The sequence below is a fragment of the Procambarus clarkii genome, chromosome 17 (genome assembly GCF_040958095.1).
Source record: "Procambarus clarkii isolate CNS0578487 chromosome 17, FALCON_Pclarkii_2.0, whole genome shotgun sequence".
Lineage (NCBI taxonomy): Eukaryota > Metazoa > Arthropoda > Malacostraca > Decapoda > Cambaridae > Procambarus > Procambarus clarkii.
Genome location: NC_091166.1, coordinates 48,835,947 through 48,858,785, shown reverse-complemented (window position 1 = coordinate 48,858,785; position 22,839 = coordinate 48,835,947). Strand labels below are relative to the sequence as shown.

Sequence of the window (22,839 nt, the reverse complement as noted above, 5' to 3'; positions counted from 1 at the left end):
GAATGAACTACGACGGAAAGGCTAAAGGAACTGAATCTCACTTCCCTGGAAAATAGAAGAGTAAGGGGAGACATGATCACCACCTACAAAATTCTCAGGGGAATTGACAGGATGGACAAAGACAAACTCTTTAGCACGGGTGGGACACGAACAAGGAGGACACAGGTGGAAACTTAGTACCCAGATGAGCCACAGACACATTAGAAATAATTTTTTCAGTGTCAGAGTAGTTAACAGGTGGAATGCATTAGGCAGTGATGTGGTGGAGGCTGACTCCATACACAGTTTTAAATGTAGATATGATAGAGCCCAGTAGGCTCAGGAACCTGTACACCAGTTGATTGACAGTTGAGAGGCGGGACCAAAGAGCCAGAGCTCAAGCGCCGCAAGCAAGCACAACTAGGTAAGTACAGAGACAGACACAGACAGACGAGTAGGGCAATTTTAAAGTACACTGTATTCAACATCTCCATTTACAATTTTCTGTATAATTAGTGCTAGAGGTTAGGTACATGGGTTGTGGTGGCCCACTACTTGAGGACCCGCCCTCAGGACCAGGCTACGAGTCTCATACTGACACCGAGAGTGTAACAAGTCAGTAACACTGACGTCTTAATGTCAGTGTTAATATCAACACTGACGTCAGCCACAGTCTTACAGCACAAGACTGACGTCAGCCACAGTCTTACAGCACAAGACTGACGTCAGCCACAGTCTTGTAAGTTGTCTCGTCACTCCCGCCAACTTCCTAAATGCCACTTGATCTATTTTCTTGACGAATAAAGTGCTTTATTTCCGAGTTATTACTAGCAAGTGAGGTCCGTTTCTTCCAGTCATCTCGCTGTTAGTCAATACTTGCTATTTCTCCTCGCTCTTTACTAGCAGCTCGTTAATTATTCCTGGCTATTTATTCTCGCTATTTCTCCTCAACAGTTTCCAGCATTCGTCTATATCTCTCTCTGTTTATCAGCAGATGGCTCGTCAACTCACATATGGTCGATAATTTGTTCATTATGACATTTGTTGACGTCATTAATGGTGATTCAATCACCATTAAATTGGCAACATGGTGCCAACTCGTCCCAACATTATGGTTACAGTTACAACACACACACACACACAGGTGCACACACAGACAACACACACACCACACGCACAGGTGCACACACAGACAACACACACACACACAGACATAACACACACACACAGACATAACAGAGGCACAATGAACGTCACCAGTGTCACCTAATCTCTCCAGTTATCGTGTAGTGAACCTGTTTATTTGTGGGTGGAGATGTTGACATCACCCAACACCAAGCTTGGGTGTCGCTACACAAAAACTGGCCCCCTCCTGCAGGCGACTCTGCCACCTCCTCTAAGGTGACCCCTGCCAATCCCGAGCACAGCTGGGAGGGCTTCTTAGCACCGTCTGTGTCGCGGAAGAGGCCACAGACTCTTAATATCATGACGGCTACCAGTACCAGAGTGAGGAGACAGAAGGCGACGCATGACGAAGGTATTAGATTCGTCTAGGACTGTATCGAAGGGGGAATTAAATTTTAATCTTTGCCCCGAGGGGCGAGTTTATTGGGCAGCGCCACTCATCCTGTGAGTGGACATACCGCCATAGCAGCATGTACAACACTCCCCAATAGGAAGAAAACCCGCTGGATTGTTCATCCTGTCACTTGTACCCAGATACAGCTGGGACTTGCTTAACTGTCTCAAGTTTACAGCTCCTCAAACAAGATGATTAACATTCGACAATCCTTAAAATCTTACTTTATATTACGGATGCAAAATGAGGGAATCTTAAGAGCAGTATCAATATTAGACAAATAGTGTTTTCCTAACTCGAACAATGTAGGGTTTATTATTCTACACATATTTCTAATGATTGTTAGATGTTCACATTCTCTCGGGTAGTGGTCAAGGCGGTGTTCGTCACTCATATTCTGCAACTCCTCTGCTCAGCTGTTTCTATTCCTAATCTCCATGGATACTTATATCCAAGACTAGTTTTTGCTATTACTTATTCTCTCCCGCGGCCACCTCCTCTTCGTCCATAATGATTGGGATTGCCAGCTGCAACCATGTTGTACCATCGTACAGATTCACTGATTTGTTCTTCTATCCTCCTTTCCTCAGTTACCTTGTCACGGTGATGTTGCCTGACAATACCTCTTATTTGTAGTAGAGTCTTGGGTATGAAGTATTTAATATGGTCTCCTTCAGCAGCCAGCACATCTGCTCGTTCATTCCCACATGATCCCCTCCCATGTTGGAATAAATTTGACGACTCTTCCCTGATTGGTTAGTACTCTCCAGCTCTCTTGATCTCAGCGACTATCTCAAGATTTTCAAGAATGAAAATATAAATATGAGAATATTGAAAACTACGAAAATTTTATTTCTTTTAAAGTATAGAAAAAAAACTCAGTCATATATAAGAAAATGACAATGAATGACCAAGATTACGAAAAACATGAAATGAATATACCATAATATGGAAATTTGTGATTAACTAAATACCAGAAAAATAAACAAGGGTTCAAATCCTCCTCACGGCTCCTAGTGATTTATTTCCTCACTGATATATAATGTTAATGGGATTTCATTGTGAAACTAGATACCAGTTCCCTTGGTGTTCACGACCGAGCCTGAGAGGTAACTCCTCTCTCACCCTTAGGCGAGAGAGGAGACATATGTGGATCACAAGGTTCTCCAAGATGACTTATACAAGCTGTAGACTTGGTCTGAGAAATGGCTGTTTGAGTACCTATGTATTAATATAAAAAATACCTATGGGGATTGCCAAAGTGAAAAAAGAAGATATGTTCACAATGAATACCAACAGAACGAGAGTGCATGAATGGAAGCTTGAGACTTAGATGAGTCACAGTGATGTTAAAGTGTTCTTCTAGCCTAAGAGTAGTTGGAAAATGGAATAAATGGAAGGTGCAGGGAGAAGCAATCTATTCATAATTGTAAAAGTCGATAATAGGGAAATAGGCGGGGTTAGAGGCGAAGGGGGGGGGTGTCAGGCGGGGGAGGGGGGGGGGGTATGGTGCCAGTGTCAATATAGTGTTACCAACATTTAAATGTAACTCTTGTTGACAAAACAACGTTTAATGCACCTGTTGTGGTTATGTTGTTCTCACGCAATTACACATATTGGTTTACAACTTCATGAAAACGACACTTTAAACCCAAGGTCGTATCTTTGCTGCGATTCCCTTAATGCTGATTATATCCTTCTTCCTGACACCCTTTCACTTCCCCTCTCTCTCTCTCTCTCCCTCCCTCCCTCTTGCCCCTACCCTTTTCTCTTTTCCAGCAGGCCTGACGGGAAGGTATATCTGGTGGAGTTGTATACCGGGCAGCCCACTTTCCCCTGTCATCCTCCCTTGGGATCAACCCTGGCCAGAAGCGACGCAAACACAACTTTCCATTTTTTGTGAGACGTTGCGCCCACGGGAGACTTTGCTAAAGGAAACTTGTGCAACTTATGTAATATGGAGGAAGTGGTGGTGGTGGTGGACGAGGTGGTGGAAGAGGGGAAAGATGAGGATAGTGAGGAAGATAATAACGATAAAGACAAAACTGGCTAAAGATATCAATACCTTGTGGCCAAAGGTTATGAAATAGTAACTATATTTAATTATTTTTATCAGTTCAATCTCCACGGTCCATTTTCTCTCTCCATCATCTAGCAACAATCTCACACACACACACAGTATACCAGTTACAATCACTCTCTCACACACCCACACACACAGTATACGAATTCTCTCTCTCTCTCTCTCTCTCTCTCTCTCTCTCTCTCTCTCTCTCTCTCTCTCTCTCTCTCTCTCTCTCTCTCTCTCTCTCTCTCTCTCTCTCACACACACACACACACACACACACACACACACACACACACACACACACAACAGCTACAATCACACACACACACGGTACACCCGCTACAATCACACAGTGTACCCGCTACAATCACACAATTTGGTATTACCTGAAGTAGAAAGGTGATGGCTCCGGTTTCCGCCACAATCAATAACTGTCAGTCGCGCGCACGCACACGCGCCCGCACGTACACACTTTGGCTACAGAAGCCCCCCCCCCAGGCACCGGCTCCACACCCCCCCCCCCCCAGGCACCGACAGTGCCAAGGATACAATGGTCCACCAACAAGTACAACAGCAGAATATTTGCCCGATTATAGCATGGGTTGGATCCCGTCTCCTAAGTTACCACCGTCTACTCTCTCTCCGTCTCTTATATCTCCTTGTCTCTCTGTCTCTCCGCCCGTCTGTGTCTGTCTCTTCCTGTATCCGTACCATGTTTAGTTTTACTTCCAGCTGATGGCTCTATTTGTACAGCGAAATCGAATACATTTATCTTGGTCGTAGCAATCTGCGAGGGGATGGGGGGGGGGGGAAGGGGAGGTGGGGGGGAAGGGGAGGTGGGGGGGGAAGAGTCAGCCTTACCTATGTAGGTGTAAAAAAAAAAATCCAATAACAGTGCTACAAATTTCCAAAATAAACGCGAAAATGTATGGCAAATAGAACAAATTATCACATAAAACAAAACATCAAGATGATATTTAAGGAATACAGGAGATTGAATAAAGCTAAAATCATTTGCAAAGATAAAACAACGTATCTAGGAAAAACATCTAGGGAAAAGAAAATGCACAGCAAGAAGGAGGCAACAAGAAAGCACAATAATACTCTCAGAATCTCGGCTGAAAGCTATGGCCTGGAATGAGCATAGAGTCCCTATTGCCATACTTAAAATGGTATACATAGCCTAGTGCACTCCGCCATAGCCTAGCGCGCTCCGCCATAGCCTAGTGCACTCCGCCATAGCCTAGCGCGCTCCGCCATAGCCTAGTGCGCTCCGCCATAGCCTAGCGCGCTCCGCCATAGCCTATGCCGCACCAGTCTTGTGCACGTACTCCCAAAACGAGATAAAACAGACTAAATTATACAAACTGAAGCCCTGACAATCATTCTTCGAGTCCCAAAAACTGGGCAAGCATGTAATCTACCAGAGGAGTTGTCCCTCCACAGTGTTACAAGCAGAACTAACGAACAATGCTTTTAGCTTGCAATTAATATAGCCAGATCCCCCCCCCCTTTTACAGTGATATTCAAGAAAAAATCAAAATAACTATCTTGAAAGAGGCACTGAAGCAGACATATCAGAGGAAGCGTAATAAGACGACCCTACACACCATCCACAAAGGAATCCAAAACAAAGAATTTTCAGTGCTAAAGAACGGAAAGAATAAAGAAAAAAAGCTACAGAAGAGGTATTAAAAAAGTAGAGGACAAAGGAAGCAGGGGAGGTGAACAAAAAAAGAAAGAGATGAACACAAAGATCCACCGTAATGAAAAAGTGTTTCAAGAAGCAGCAGCAAAACAGTTGAACAGTACAACAAAAGCAACAGGAAGGGAATTTCAGGGAGAAAGAAACAAGAGTGTCTGGGTGAGGGGGGGGGGGCGGGGGCGGGCTTGTCGCAGCTGTCTTGGCGGGAAAGTGGAGACTGATGCTTCTATCCGGCTGGAGGAATGAACTGCTGGAGCCAGACAAAGAGCTCCACCCACTTACCCTTACAGATTTACGTGTCCTCTTACGAAAACTGTACATCTTTCTTCAAGCATTTCGGCTTGGTCTGTATTAAACAAGTTTCAAGAACTTTCAAAACTACGCAGCCCAAGGTTTATATCGTTTACCGTCGTGGACAACCTCTTAAGATTGGTGGTTAACAGGCGAGAGCCAGGAGCTGGAGATCAACCCCACACACACACAACTAGGTGAGCCCACACATTTACCGACACTGACTTTTGTCAGAGTTAAGTAATTACAAGGAAGAATGACATTCACTGGTGAAAGTTAACGTTGAGGAATTACCCAAAATTACCAAACTTAATAAGGCTTGTTGTTTATCCTCCCCTCTATCTATCCCCCCTGTACCCTTCCCCCCCTCTATCTCCCCCCTCTCTATACCCCCAACCCTGTACTCTTCCCCACTCTCTATCCCTCGCCTACTCTCCCCTCTATCCCCCCCCCCACCCTGAACACTCCTCCCCCTCTCTATCCCCATATTTGCCTATGTATTTGTTCTATTATATTAAAGATAGACAGCATGAAGGATTGTAGTGAGTGCGGGAGGCAGTAGAGACCAAGGCTCACCACAGTACAGGGAGGGCACCACAGTACAGGGAGGGCGCCACAGTACAGGGAGGGCACCACAGTACAGGGAGGGCGCCACAGTACAGGGAGGGCACCACAGTACAGGGAGGGCGCCACAGTACAGGGAGGGCGCCACAGTACAGGGAGGGCACCACAGTACAGGGAGGGCGCCACAGTACAGGGAGGGCACCACAGTACAGGGAGGGCGCCACAGTACAGGGAGGGCGCCACAGTCAACACCAGCCTCCCTGAATAACAAGGTTGTCAACAGGTTCACACTTGATGCTGGTGTTCCCTCGCCACCGTCGACGATGACCACCCCAACAGGTCTCCATCGTGGCCTGCAGGGGCAGGTCTCACGCTGGGTCTTGTCCCTCACGGCCTGCCACGGGGCGCAGGGGCAGGCTACCAGCAAGCTTGGTAGCCTGCTTCCAAAGAAATCCTTGTGGATTTCCGTACACACGCACGCAGATTCTCAAATGAATTGATGGGGTAGACAAAGACAGTTTAACACAAGGGGCATAAGGGGACACAGGTGGAAATTGAGTACCCAAATGAGCCATAGACACATTAGAAAGAATTCTGTCAGTGTCAGAGTAGTTGATAAGTGGAATGAGTTAGTCAGTGATGTGGTGGAGGCTGACTCCATACAAGTGTCAAATGTATGATAAGAGCCCAGTAGGATCAATTAACTTGACGGTTGAGAGGCGGTACCAAAGAGCCGAAGCTCAACCAGGTGAGTACACACACAAAACACAATCAGGTGATCGGACTCCAACAAGAGGAGGGAGGGAGGGGGGTGGGAGAGACACAGAGAAAGATAAGACTGCAAAGAACTTAACAAAAGCTTCCAAGTAGTGTTTAAGCTGGAACTTGATCTGCCACTAGAGATAAGAGTCTACAGTAAGCAGAGATCCCTCAGCAAAAGCCTTATTGATGGCAGTGAGGCCAGTCTTACAGGGACTGTAACACCAGATATCCCCTTGGATGCTGAGGGAGTAGCGGAAGCATTGTGCGGTCCGCTTGCTAAACACATTTTATAATAATAATAAGTCATGTTTATTCAGGCAAAAGCACATGCATACAAAATGAGTTACAAGCAGATTGTGGGATTTCTAGATATAGTGTATATTATGTTACCAAAAGCAACGTACAGTGTTTCGGCCAACAAGCTGTTTACTTGAGACAGTTAAGCAAGTCCCAGCTGTGTCTGGGTACAAGTGACAGGATGAACAACCCAGCGGGTTTTCTTCCTATTGGGGAGTGTTGTACATGCTGCTATGGCGGTGTGTCCACCCACAGGACGAGTGACGGAGCCCAATAAACTCGCCCCTCGGGGCAAAATTAACATTTAATTAACCTTAATTCCCAATTAATTTCCTTCTCCCATTACCACTGGAAATGGGAGAAGGTCCAGACTGGTGGAAAATGGCTAGCGTGATGTCAAGATGGCAGCAAAGAGGATAACAGGAACTGTTCAAGACCAATGTATCACAAGTGGCCCTTCCAAGTTGCTTGAGACAAAGACAAACCCGCAGCAGTTCCTACAACGTTTACAGCACCAACATTTTATCTTAAAACACCAGGATGATTTTAGCCAAGGAAAATCCTGGTTGACCAACTTATTAAAAGTTCTTCAGTATGATGAAAGACGAAATGAGAGAAGGGCGGAAAGACTGCATTTTCCTCAACTACCAGAAATCATTTGATACCGTCTCATACAGGAGACTTGTACTCATGCTCACACATGTTCATGTTCATGAGCAGTAAGAAAGTGTCAGTAGTAAGAACAATAAGATGAGCAGAACAGCAGCATTAGCAGCAAGAACAGTGTGACAGGCAGGAACTACGATCAGCAGAATTGTCATGAAGAACAGTCGAACCAGAAGGAAGAACAGCAGGAAACTTAACAGGATCAGTTTTAAGAACAGCAAAATCAGAAATAACAGTAAGACTGACGTGAAGAACAATTGAATCGGCAGAACAGAACCAGCAAGAAGAACAGCAATCATGAAGAAGAGGTGCAGAACAAGGAGGAAGAACAGTAGCAACACAGGAGGTGAAGCACCAACACTAACAACAATCAGAATTCTCTCTCAGAATGTTCAGTAATATGTTCATTGTGACGTGTGTGTATGCATGTATGAACACGTTGTACTGAACGGGGTGAGGAGAGCTTGAGCTGCCTCATCCCTTTGTGTGGATTTTACCTCAATAAAGTTATTTCAATTTCAATTCAAGAATCATGGTTGGGGAGTGATGGTGTGTACAGTCCCTGGACAAGCAGGGGACTGCCTCCTACACTGTTGCCCTAGAGAGTGAATAAAGTAATTGCAAAGCTCCAGGTACCTCATGCCAACTGGTCTGAAAGGTCTAACAACCAAATCCTTTTATGATAAATGGCCGAGAAAAAAATGCCTGCAATCTCATTAAACTCAACATTCCTTTTAAGTGCAATCTACCTGTCTCTGATATTCCTCTTTATCTGTACCCCACCATTCAAGTATCATACACACCTGTCACCAAGAAAGATAATGAGAATCTTGCTCTTCTTAAAGCTGTCACTCTTGAAACCAATTGCCTCCTCCATCGAGAATTTAAGATCTCACGAGCACTGTGTCTACACCGACGGCTCAGTCCAATCTTCTACTGGACGGTTAAACAACTGGCTGACCTCCACACAAGCAGAACTACCAGCATTACAACTAGCTACCAGTACATTAAAAAACATTGGAGGAGGAATAATATTTTGTGATTCAAAGTCTGCTCTTCAAGTAATCGAAAACTTCTGGAAGATCGACAGCAAAAACCTCATACTACCAAAGTACTACTGTAAAAGCTAAGATTTGTTCAGATCTGAAACCTATATCTACGGGCAGCACAAAACGTGGACCAGACTGTGCGACACAGTGGTTGCCAGGATCAGGTTAGGTTACCGTTACCTGTGGCAGGTGGCTACAGGTGACGGATCTCCCAATCCTGAGCACTCCAGGTGCAAACTGTGAGCAGGAACTACGGCATGATCTCCCGCACTACATCACTGAATGCCCAGTTATTAGACCTTTCAGACCAGTTGGCATGAGGTACCTGGAGCTTTGCTATTACTTTATTCACTCTCGTATTCTTGAAGATATCCTCACAGTGGACCCAAAATTTGCCAGTGCAGGCTATTAAACACATAGCTCTGTATGACTAACCATCCTGCGAGATGGGGACTTGTATTACCACTGCTACCTTATTCACTCTTGTGTTGATGATATCCTCATAACGAACCCAGAGTCTGTCAGTGCAGACTACTGCATGGTCCCCATGGCCCCGGCATGGGACCATGGCCCCGGCATGGGACCATGGCCCGGCATGACTAACCATCCTGTGTGATGATGGGAACTTAACATCACGTAGTTAGACCTTGATACACACTGCACTCCCTTTCATATATTAGTATACAATATACGAGTCATATAGTCTAGGGGGCAGCTACATAAATGCAGATGTACCTTTGTGTGTTAATAACAACACATCTGTGACTACTGTATTAACATCGTCCAAGTTGACTAACTTTTATTACCATTGCTACTTTATTCACCGTTAAGTTCTTGCTCTCCAGGATGGTGGTCACTAGCGCCTGACACACTATAACCCTCCACGCTCTTCACTGTTTACACGACTTGCTGACAAGACCTTTATTGCGGATGACGTTTCGAGCACGTACAAGGGGCCCAACGTACAAGGGCCACTGTACAAGGGTCACCGTACAAGGGCCACTTGGACCCTTACACCGAGAGAGGGGGGGAGAGACACTGGAGGGCTCTGAGGGCTCATCAGGCCACAAACCTGACTTCTGGTGTGCCATGCTTGGGGCTCCGTCAGGCAGTACTCCCAGGCTGGAGGAAGCCCTTGTGACGGCAAAGGTTACAGCTACAGGGGAAGCACCCATCCCCCCCCCCCCAACTCCACGTGGTGTAGTGTCTACAACACACTGCAGGTACACTGCTTTGTGACCCTCGAGGAATATGGGAACTAATGCTCTAATGATTGAGGACCTAAGGTTTTCCTTAATGATCTAAGACTTAATGGTCTTCCAGCACTGCACCACCACTTTCATACTTGTACAATAATCGCTGCTCAATACCTCAAATCTAGGAAATAGCGGCGTCACGATGCATACCTAGGGAGCAAGTCGATGAAGAACTCTGTAGGGTAAGGCAGGTCCTAGTCAACAGTGGCTTCTCTAACGGTTTTGTTGAAGACATCATAAAAAGAAAGGTGAAACGCCATGCAACCTCTGAAGAGTCAACTTACACAACACTTAAGACTTTTACAAGAATTTCTTTTCGACGGCTCATAAAACTGAGGAAAGGGTCCTGAAAGATATTGTTGATAGAAACGTTATCCCTACAGACAAAAATCAGACAATACAATTAACAATTTACTACAAAAACAAGAAACGGCAAACCTACTCATGAAAAACTCCCCAGACGCCAAACAGAACGCCTTGAAGGAAACCAACGTCGTCTATGCCTTCACATGCCCACTTGGGGACTATCAGCCCCAAAGAACTCAGTATATTGGCAAGACAACAACGTCTCTTTCCAGGCTATTAACAATGCATAAACAACAGAGCTCCATTAAGGAACATATAATCTCTTCCCACAAACAAACCATCACCAGAGAAATCTTAACAAACAACACAGAAATCATCAATAGGTACAGCGATAGCAGGCGGCTCCACATCAGCGATGCACTACACATCAAGAAGTCAACACCAGTAATCAACAGCCAATTAATGCACAACTATATTCTACCCACTTCAAGACCCCGAACCAATATAAAAGCAGCAAGAGGAAGTATGGGCCAATAGGCCTTCTGTAGTTATTCCATTCTTATGTTTTCATACCCATTGATTCGTGTTCTGGCATATCTGTCACCTCACCAAAAGAGAGTGTAAGTATGATGCATTTTATGTGTAAACTAAGTCTTTGAAAATGTAAGCAGCATTGCGAAACGCGTTCAGGCGTCACACCAGAAATAAAGACGGAATTTTGGAGAGTTAATTTTTCAATTACCCTCGACAGTGAAGAAAAACGTAAGAAATAAAGAAAATTCGTGTTAGAATTAATCTTACCCTTTTGGTCATTCAATTATATATATAATATATATAATATATATATATATATATATATATATATATATATATATATATATATATATACATACATATATATATATATATATATATATATATATATATATATATATATATATATATATATATATATATATATATAAAGTATGATAGGTCAACTCTTATTTTACATATTTTACATACAACATGTGTGCGTTATATGGAGATGCTGTCTCAGACGACTAATGATACATCAGTGGTATACTGTACTTGCGTGAACTGTCTGGTAATTAGTAAGAACACTTCACAAACTGGTAAATAAAGACTGGACACTCATTAAAGAAAATTATTAATTTATTTAATAATTTGTGTTTAATTATTAATGTGTTGAATTCCAGGCACATGTAAAAGCGCGCAGAGAGAGCAAGAGAGAGAGAGAGAGAGAGCAAGAGAGAGCAAGAGAGAGAGAGAGAGAGAGAGCGCTTAACCATTGCTTTTGTCATTTCTATAAATAACAAAGAACGCATCATACTAAAAAAAAAAAAAAGATTTTTAAAAACTAGGAAAAAAAAAAACTTACCAGTTTGAAAAGTTTGAAGAAACGGAAATTGAAATTCGAGAATTTCCATCACATTAACTTGGGTGAAATATTTTAGACACTTATTGTGGCAGAAGGCGTATAGAGACGTGGCACCGCCGCATTGTTTTGATGCTACACGTGGCACCACCGCACCGTCATCGATCACTGACGCATTGGTCAGGTGGGGGGGGGGGAGGAGGCAGCAGTGTTACCACATCTTCAAATGACAAAAATAACAATAATAATAGCTAACTACGTGTTCTCTAAACCACTCCACCAGTAAACTACATCAATTGCAAATTTGGTAATCTTATTATTTCCAACTTTTAGTAATTCTACCCCGTCTTATCGTGATAAATGATAGGGTATCTGGATGGTGGCGTGTGGCAGGTGACGCAGTGTTTCAGGTACCGCCAGCTGGTGCTGCCATATACGTCACCTGCTTCTCTCTCTCTCAAATATTAACGTTAACATTATGAATTGATTAAACCAGTATATATTATATATATACATACATACACACATAAATTAGGGAGAGAAAAGGACAAATGGGGAGAGGGGGTGAGAGAATGAGAGAGAGAAAGAGAATGTGAGAAAATAGAGAGCGAATGAGAGAGAAAGAGAATGAGTGAGTGAAAGTATGAGGTGTGAGAGAGAGAGAGAGAGAGAGAGAGAGAGAGAGAGAGAGAGAGAGAGAGAGAGAGAGAGAGAGAGAGAGAGAGAGAGAGAGAGAGAGAGAGAAGAAATTTCCAAATTATCGCAAATTTATGACATCGTTATTTATTTGTTTGAGCTTTAACGCAGCATTATAATTAGAGGAGCTCACTCCATTATTAAGGAGCGAGCAGAAGACTGGGCCGAAGCCATCCAAACAATCCATGCCCAAATGACCTCGCCTTCACGTGACGTCACAACGAGATTGCAAAATTTGAAGTTATTATATATATTTCTTCCTATATATATCTAATTCGTTATGCAAATTAGGATTAGCTGGAAACGAACTTTATACCATTGACTGTGTCGATCACTTTCAAAATGGATTTGTTTCGATAATAACAATATTATGAAATAAATGGATAACTGGCACCAGAAGTGGATTTGAATGTGAAACTTATTACAAAGTCTCAATATACCGCCAGAAATTTGATTTAACCAGTATGACCGCATCAGTATACTGTTGTTTACTGTAACCTTTGCTGTCAGAAAGTGATAGAGTTCATATAATTATGCTATATCACACACAAAAACTAAGATTCGGGAAGAAGTGGCGTCCAAAGATCTATTTTCTTCAGACAACCTGACGCCTCACAACATCCAAGCTTTCATTGTGCCACATCTTCATAATATTCAACACTAAAAAACATTCAAACATTATTATATCCAGAATTTAGTAGCTTCGTACCGTATATAAAACTATCAGTAGGACGAAGTTTGAAACTGTAAAATCTCTCTGTTGGGATAAGAATAACCAACGCAGATATGGCACCGTGGCAACCTTCCCAGTTTGCTCAGCAGATGGTCAGTGTGGCACAGGCAGCGGGTGGGTGCAGACGGTCCTGCTACTCTTCCAACTCATTTATTATTGTTTTATTATCCTGGGAATGTATTGTGTTGTGTTTATAAATGCGAAATAGTGTACACTTTCGTGGTTATATGCAAGACTCTTGAATACAGATGTATTTCACTCCCCTCAGGCTGTAATGGCTTCGGCTATTACTAGTAACCGAACATTTCTAACCGAATATTCCTGGTAACCGAACATTTCTAGCAACATAACGATATCCGAAATAATTTGTACATGAACTAATCACATTTCCAGTTTACATGTAAACATTTAGTTTCACGATACTAATTTTTTTATTCAATTTGATATAATATACATAATTAGCTGCAAGTAATTAGCAACCATTTGAAAGTTAGTGAAACAAATAATAGATTAACAGGTAAATTGAGAAGCAACAAGTTAACAAGATAATGTGACACTAGGTTGACAGATGAGTTAGGCGAGATGGACAAAATAGGTTGACAAGAGGTAGACATGATTATGGGGTGAAAGATGAGATACTAGGGTGACAGGTGACATAATAAACAAGTGGTATTGAATTTGAACATGTTTCAGTCTTGTGAATCACAGCACGCTGGACGCGTGATCCTGTGGTCCCGGGTTCGATTCCAGGCGCCGGCGAGAAACAATGGGCAGAGTTTCTTTCACCCTGATGCCCCCCCCCCAGTTACCTAGCAGTAAATAGGTACCTGGGAGTTAGTCAGCTGTCACGGACTGCTTCCTGGGGGGTGTGTAGTGTGGGAAAAAAATAGTAACAGTTGATCGACAGTTGAGAGGCGGGCCGAAAGAGCAGAGCTCACCCCCGCAAGCACAACTAAGTGAATACACACACTCATACACTCTTGGTATGATTCCATTCCTGGCCAGCATTTATTTCACCTGATGCATCTGTTCATCCAGCAGTAAATAGATACCTGGCAGTCTGACAGCTGCTAGAGGCTGCACATCCTGGGAATGTGTGGGTGTGTTAGACAAATGCATATAGTAGATATGACAGGAAAAAATATGTCTACATTAAACAACCGACGGTCAAGGCGGGGTCCAATAGCTACAGCTGATCCTGCAGGCACAACTATTAAATGCAAATAGTAACCCCCACACAAACTGAGGAATGGTCCAACAAATGGCTACTAGAGTTTAACTGAATCTAGTGTAAGGTAATGAAGATAGGTGTAGAGAGGAGACCAGGTACAAAGTATCACTTGGGACGTGAAATCCTTCAAGAACAAAGGAGAAAGATCTGCGAGTTGATATCACGCCAAATCTGCCCCCTGAAGCCCATATCAAGAGGATATCATCGGCGGCATATGTCAGGTTGGCCAACGTAAGAACTGCCTTTATAAACTTACGTAAGAAATCATTTAGAAGCTTATACATTACATAGGTCAGACCAATCTTAGCGTGTGCAGTTCCAGCGTCGAGGCCATATATAATCAAGCACAATAATAAATTCGAGAAAGTTCAAAGGTATGCCGCCAGAATAGTACCCAAGCTGAGGGGCTATGAGGAAAGACTACGGGAATTAAACCTATTTCGTTGGAAGACAAGAGTTTGGGGAGACATGATCACCAAAATAAATAAAATAAAATGTTTATTTAGGTAAGGTACATACATACAATAATTTTTTACAAAGAATGGTTGACTTATAGGTAGAGCTAGTACATACAATGCCTAAAGCCATTATTACGCAAAGCGTTTCGGGCACCACATACAATATTCCCAGAGGAAATGATAGGAGTAGATAAAGACATTATTTAACACAGGGAGCACACGGAGAAGGGAACACTGGAGGAAACTTAGTGCCCAAATGAGCCACAGACACATTAGAAAGATTTTTTTAATTGTCATTGTAGTTATCAAATGGAATGCATTAGGCAGTAATGTGGTGGAGGCTGACTCCATACACAGCTTCAAGTGTAGATATGATAAGAGTCCAGTAGGCTCAGGAATCTGTACACCTGTTGATTGACGGTTGACAGACGGGACCAAAGAGCCCGAGCTCAACCCCCGCAAACACAACTAGGCAAGTATACACACACACACCCTGTGGGGGGGGGGGGGGAAGAAAGATTTTGAACTATATATTCTGCTCGAGAATTTCATGAAGAAACAAACACACTAAGGTCCGCCTGACCCCCCCTTTAACCCCCCACACCCCCGAAGCCCCCCAGAAAGTAACCTCAAGTCCCCCCCCCCCCCCCTCCCCCTCAACCCCACCCACACGAACCACAACCGGACATGTGGCAACACTGGGGAGACGTGGCACCGCTTGGGGGCCTCTTCCCCAACTGATGATTTTTCTTGTATTTTTAAATGTATAAAACTTCTCTTGATGTCTGGAGGGAAAAAACCCCACTTCTAAATTTATGAGGAAACACAAAATTATATTTATTCTGGTATAGATACTGACAGTATGCTATCTATTTGCGTTTCTTTCATGCTCATCTTTTGTATACATTTTTAAAAATGTAACTATACAGTTACATGTCTACCGCTAACTACATTAAATTACACCAATTTATGTATTCTGAAATTCTACGCATGAATGCTGTGCAGTACGACAAACGCATTTGACTCGTACGTCTGGCAACGTTGTCGAGGCTCGAACGTTCGTTTTGTTGACAGTCTGCTGGCGACCGTCCAGCGGGGAGGACCGACGAGCCTGGGCTCCTACCAAGTGAATGGCCAACTTTTACAAACTTTAGATCTTGATTGGGGTGCTTCTGTAACCCTTTCCCTCTACCATCCCACACGATGGGTGCGGGGTCCACTACCATCCCCCCACACGATGGGTGCGGGGGTCCACCACCACCATCCCCCACACACGATGGGTGCGGGGGTCCACCACCACCATCCCCCACACACACGATGGGTGCGGGGGTCCACCACCACCATCCCCCACACACGATGGGTGCGGGGGTCCACCACCACCATCCCCCACACACACGATGGGTGCGGGGGTCCACCACCACCATCCCCCACACACGATGGGTGCGGGGGTCCACCACCACCATCCCCCACACACACGATGGGTGCGGGGTCCACTACCATCCCCCCCACACGATGGGTGCGGGGGTCCACCACCACCATCCCCCACACACGATGGGTGCGGGGGTCCACCACCACCATCCCCCACACACACGATGGGTGCGGGGGTCCACCACCACCATCCCCCACACACACGATGGGTGCGGGGGTCCACCACCACCATCCCCCACACACGATGGGTGCGGGGGTCCACCACCACCATCCCCCACACACACGATGGGTGCGGGGGTCCACCACCACCATCCCCCACACGATGGGTGCGGGATAGTAGTGGACTACACCCCCTACACTTATCCAAACATACACCATCTATCCTTTATCCAAACACCAACCCATTACCCCATATCCAGACTGTGACCCATTATCCAGCATGACCTCTGGCCAGGCGGACATACGCACTAGTCAGGTGTTGACGCTGTACCGTGTTCCACCCTCCATGACCCCCTGGTACTCCGGTACTTGGTACGCATCCACTCCCTAAAATACTGTATCTACATTCCCTTCCATTCGTTAAACCCTCCCCCTCTCTCTCTCCATTTGTTAAAACTTTCCCCCTTCCATTCGCTATAAAAATGCCCTCCCTCCACTGACTAAACCATCCCACCTTCAACCATCCAGTTTCTCCATGTAGCCTAAGCCTCCAATTTCCTGGCCCGAGCAATATCCTGTCCCCTGCAGTGTACCCAGAGTGGCCTCCCCCCCCCCCATCCCCCCTCCAGCAGTGTTACCAGAGCGACTGGAAGCGTCCCCCCCCCCCCCCAGTGTTGCCAGAGCGGGACTCCGTCTCCTCTCAAGTAGCTTGTAATATTAAATGGAATGTAATTTTTGCCAATGATAATAACTTGTATAAAATTTGCGTGGAGAGATCGTGGATCCCATCCCATGTTGGAGTTGGAAAACATGACTTTGTAGATCGATTGGACAATGAGGCTTGCAGGAAAGAAAACACTGATTATGACTTTGGACTATAATGCAATTATTAAAAAGAAACAAATTAAAGAAATTAATTCAGAGTTAGAAGAACTAAGAAATGCCCAGTGACCTGAAAGCTGCAGTATTAAAAGCTATTGCAACTTTTGTAATAATAGGTATTTGTATGGTCAGCACAGTAACCGGACCAGGCAATGTGATGTAGTCATTGCGCGAATTCGCCTTGGCTATAGACACATCTGGCAGGTTAGTGAGGCTGAGCCACTACCAGAATACTCAGATTGTAAACACTGTGATAAACCTCTAATGCATTCACTAGTACACTATATTGTTGAATGTACAACCGTAAAACACTTTAGACCTCCTGGCCTCTTGTACCACCAACTGTGTAACTATTTCATTGACTCACGGTGTTCTGGACGACATCCTAACAATTTATCCAAAATTTGCTTGTCCATTTTAAAGAATGAAGAACAATTTTATTTAATTTTAAAGCTGTATCTCTTATGAACCCATCCCTGCCCTTGTGTGGCAGTGCACAATAGAAAGTTGATTTTACATATTCATACATTAAAACATTGATTGTAACTATGATATACATGTGCTACAGCCTACAGTTTAGACCTATTGTCTTGTGTATGACCCTCTGTGGGGAGGGTCGCCGCAGCAGAGGGTGGGGGGGGGGGAGGGTCTCATCTCAAGGCGCAGACTACAACATTATACATTTAAATTTAAATTTTGCCCCGAGGGGCGAGTTTATTGGGCAGCGCCACTCATCTTGTGAGTGAACATACCGCCATAGCAGAATGTACAACACTCCCATTATACATGTTACACAATTTTCCACTTTACAATAATCAGAACTAAGAACCGAACAACAAATGTCACAACTCTTGTCATTTACGCCCGTAAACTGTTGTAAAAAACAATTTACCTGTTTACAGGTCTGTCCGTAACGCTGCGGGTGGTACCCAATATACCTTCTTGTATATACATAAATAAATAAAACTATATAAAAAGGTGTAGACAATGGTATACCCGTCTGGGTACTGGTGGGTTTATGGCTCTTATTTAATGTTTATTACCACGAGAGGTGTATTGGAAGGGTGTCTTCTGGAGGTGTAGGTAGCGGAGGGGTGTGCCTAGTGTGGTGGTGTATTTGTGTGTTGATGTATTAGGGGGAGTACGGTATATTTGTGGCACGGATGTATTTGGGGCATATTTGGTGGGAGATGTATTAGGGGTATATTGAGGGGGGTATATACATAGGGGGTGTACTAGCAGGGGAGTATACACAGCAGCTCTCTAACCCTGCTGAGGACAAAATTTTTTGCTGTTGGTTGCAATAACAAACGCCAAAGAGCAGTTATACAGTTTATTGTAACGTCTGTGGTAGGATGTGAACTAAACCAGTCCATCCCCAAATAGTAGTACTTACAGGAAGTATTTGGTCACACGTACAGAAATGGACTGTTGCAGGGATCAATGTGCACGTTTTGAACTATTCATTGTGTAAAGGGTACGAAAAAAAAAGTTTTAATATGCCTAGGCTACAAGCACTTATATTAGGCCTCATAGCCTAATATAATTCATGAAAAATACTGTAAATAAGCAATCCATTAGGTCTTTGATTGCCTATTTACGCCATAGTCAAGTTAGGTTATGTTCTTTCAGTTACTTTTCCGTTTTTAGTAAGCCATTTGGGCTAATTCAATAATAAAATCCAACAGTTTTCCCAATACGCCAACAATAAATGTTAGTTTGGAATGAGCCGACGACGCTAGAACCCTCAAGGCTGATGTTCCTGTGACTGGAGCGTGGTTCTGCTTGATAAACATCAAGTGTTGTAAACTACAAACTGCAGTTCGGTACACAAGGATGAAAATGACTTGCGGTTAGATTGTAGCGAGGCGTAACAGCGTGGGCGTGCGACGGCCAGGCTGTGGAGTGTCTGACCCAGCAGTTACTGCTGGGTGAACAGCAGCTCCAGCAGGAAGGAACCCACACAATACTAAGCCACCAACTTTTGAGACACTAACGATGTTTAGGTAGGGGGGGGAGGGAGGGAGGTGTCAGCAGTTAGTATCTGTTTAGTGACCTTTTGATGTTAACATGGTCCTTTGTGCATATTATTCCTCCCCATACAAGGCTGGCATATTCACATGTGCACAGGTGCAATGTGTGTAACCCAATCCGTCCTCAGTCTATGCTCATTCCAACCAGCGGTCGACTCCAAAGACGCATTCATCAATTTTAACATGCTGTTCATTGAAATTAGGAATTTTCTCAAATCTAAATTAATATTATTATAAGCATACTGTGCATATTTAGGCATTGGTTAGGTTAGGTGTTAAGGTTCTGTTGGCGATTATTTGTATTTGTAGTATGTGGGTGAAGCATTTATAGCGTTGTGGTTCGAACAAAATTCGTCAGTGAAGCACTTGTTCCGGAAGTGTTCGAACGTCATCAGTTGTGAGTCGTGTGTAAACCGTTTTCATTCATAAAAAGGGGGTTTGGCGGGTGCATGGAATCACTTTTGGATCTTTGTTTGGAGGACGGGCTGAGCGATCCAGCCCGTCCTCATAAACAAAGGCCGAAGTCCATTCCATGCACGCGCCAAACCCCCTTTTTATGAATGAAAACGGTTTACACACGACTCTCAACTGATGACGTCCGAACACTCTTCAAACAAGTGCTTCACTGACGACTTTTGTTCGAACCACAACGCTGTAAATGCTTCACCCACGTACTACAAATACAAATAATCGCCAACAGAACCTAAACACTTAACCTAACCAATGCCTAAATATGCACAGTATGCTTATAATAATATTAATTTATATTTGAGAATTTTTTTTTACACTTTAGAATTTCAATAGTAGAAAAAAACAGACCTTTTTTCAAGTACAACCGTCAATATTTTGTCCATTCTGTCCGTAATATCCGTGGCCCCTATCATTTTGGCAAGGGCTAAAATGAAGCAAAATGGGTTAGCTGTTTCAGTTGTTTGATGAAGTTTCCTCTCTTACTCTTTTGGAGGGCTTTTGGACGTGAAACACAGAGAGAGTTAGCCAATAGGATACAAGGAATTTGAATACTGAATTAAACCTACCGTTATTTTCTTACCAGTCATTCCGAACAAGACATGTTGTATATATTCTGTCAACACCATAGCCAGATTGTGCCCATTCTCACTGAGGCCATAAGCATATGAAATATACACAATAAGAATACATATACATACATCATACAGCCCCTCCTCCATACCCCGCTGCGTATATTAGGGGCTCTGCATATGGCAATCCCGGTTGCAGGTCTGCCCCTTCTCTGTGGTGTAACAATGTGTAAGGGTGTAGTGACACCCTCTCTACACCCACTCCCTTCCCTCTCTTTCTCCCTTCTTCCATAGTCTTACCTCCTTACCCCTTTCCTTCTCTCAGGTTCTAGCACCTCTCTCTCTCTCTCTCTCTCTCTCTCTCTCTCTCTCTCTCTCTCTCTCTCTCTCTCTCCCTCTCTCCCTCTCTCCCTCTCTCCCTCTCTCTCTCTCTCTCTCTCCCTCTCTCCCTCCCTCCCTCACAGAGCATCACTCATCATACTGACGACAACACCCAGGCAGACGACCAATCACTGAGGCCATGCCATACCCGCCAATAACACTAAGCCCTCACTACAGCCGCCCTGCGTTTCAGCCATTTCTGTAATCCGATTAGTCCCCCAATTATTGGGGGATGAGTTTTTACACTGTGGCTGTGAGGAACCCGGCGCGGCCCGGGGCTCCCTGCACCGCAGCCGCCCGCCGCTTGCGGCTGCTGATGTTCTGGGACTGTTGGAACACCGGGGGCTGGTTCAAGCTTGAACAAAGGGGGAGGGGGTGGGGGTGTCAAGAACAAAAGGAGGAGAAAGGGGAGGGGGGAGTATTTTGCATTGCACCTCTGCATCTCAATAGGGATTTTTTTGCACATCCTGCCATGCCTCCTGGGCTCATGTGATGTTATTTCCGTGTACAACTTCGGAATCAGTTTCCTCTAATATTGTCTACATATCCCAGTTCCTTGTCCTCATATCCCAGCTCCTTGTCCTCATATCCCAGCTCCTTGTCCTCATATCCCAGCTCCTTGTCCTCATATCCCAGTTCCTTGTCCTCATATCCCAGCTTCTTGTCATCATATCCCAGCTTCTTGTCCTCATATCCCAGCTGCATCTCTACACTATGGAAGAACAGGGAACACTTTGTAATGGCCAGTTAGAGGTAGTTTCTGGTCACCAGGAGAGGGGGAAAGGCACAAGAGGAAAATAGTTGAAATGGAAAGAGAAGGGAGAAATAAAGAGGAAATATGTGGAAAAGGGGTGATAGGGGAACTATTAGGAAAGAAAGAGGGGAAGATATCGGAAAAGGGGATAGGGCAAGGGGAAAACTGAATGTTAGTGAAAAGATAAAGAGGGTGAGGGAAATTCGATAAAAGAGAATAGAAGAGGAAGCAGGAAAGGGGGAGAGGAAGGGCCCGTGGGAAGTTCTGACGGATGAGAAGGGGCGGGAAGAGATAAAAAGAAGAGTTGAGAAGGGGAGAAGAGAAGTGAAGAGAGGGGGTGGAGGGAGTGGCTGAGGAGGGCAAAGAAGGAGGGAGGGAGGGAGGGAGGAGGAGGGAGGGAGGGAGGGAGAGAGGGAGGGAGGGAGGGAGGGAGAGAGGAAGGGATAAGAGGGTAGAGAACCCGGGCCCTTTTGACTACTGTGCATTGTCCGCTCGGCCGCTAGGACCTGTGTGTGTGTGTGTGTGTGTGTGTGTGTGTGTGTGTTCTGTGCGTTTCTACGTACGTGACGAGTGGGGGGGATGGGGTGGGGGGGTGGAGCTGAAGGATACATATCAGTTCGTGTGTGTTTGTATCTTGTACATGTGTTTACGTTCACACAAACAAGTTCACTCTCCAACCATCCTCTAAAGTTCTAAACTGCTGTGCAATAACAATCACTTCGTCGTCTCATTACTCATTAATGGCACGTTAGCCCTTTACAAATATACAATTCAGCTTAGCGCGTTGACCCAGCTTAATTACCTCTCCGTTTTCTGTGCACTTCCAGAGAGATTTTCAGATTTACAAATCATTTTTTCCACTATTTTTTGTTCAAACTTTTTCCTGGAATGTGGAACGGTTCTTATAACCACAAGCGTCTAGAGAACTTTTAGATTCTGGGTATTGGGTACTGGGATGACTCTTCCAGTTCCCTGGACCAGAAACACAGTTTATCAAGAACTTTCGTGTCTGCTTACGAAACCTGTACATCCTGTAGCGCTTTAATCTATATTTATTACATAGTTTACTTGCAAGCGCTACGAGGTGGTTCCCGACCTATGGTTCTTGTTATAGAGAGCCTCGTATAGTCTTCAGGAGGTCGTA

The 22,839-nt window shown here is 44.4% G+C and overlaps 1 protein-coding gene across 1 annotated transcript in view; it reads left to right on the top strand.

Moving 5' to 3' along the window:
- asun (integrator complex subunit 13 asun) overlaps positions 1 to 22,839 on the top strand; it is a 476,385-nt gene that overhangs the window by 237,431 nt on the left and 216,115 nt on the right. The window lies entirely within an intron of this gene.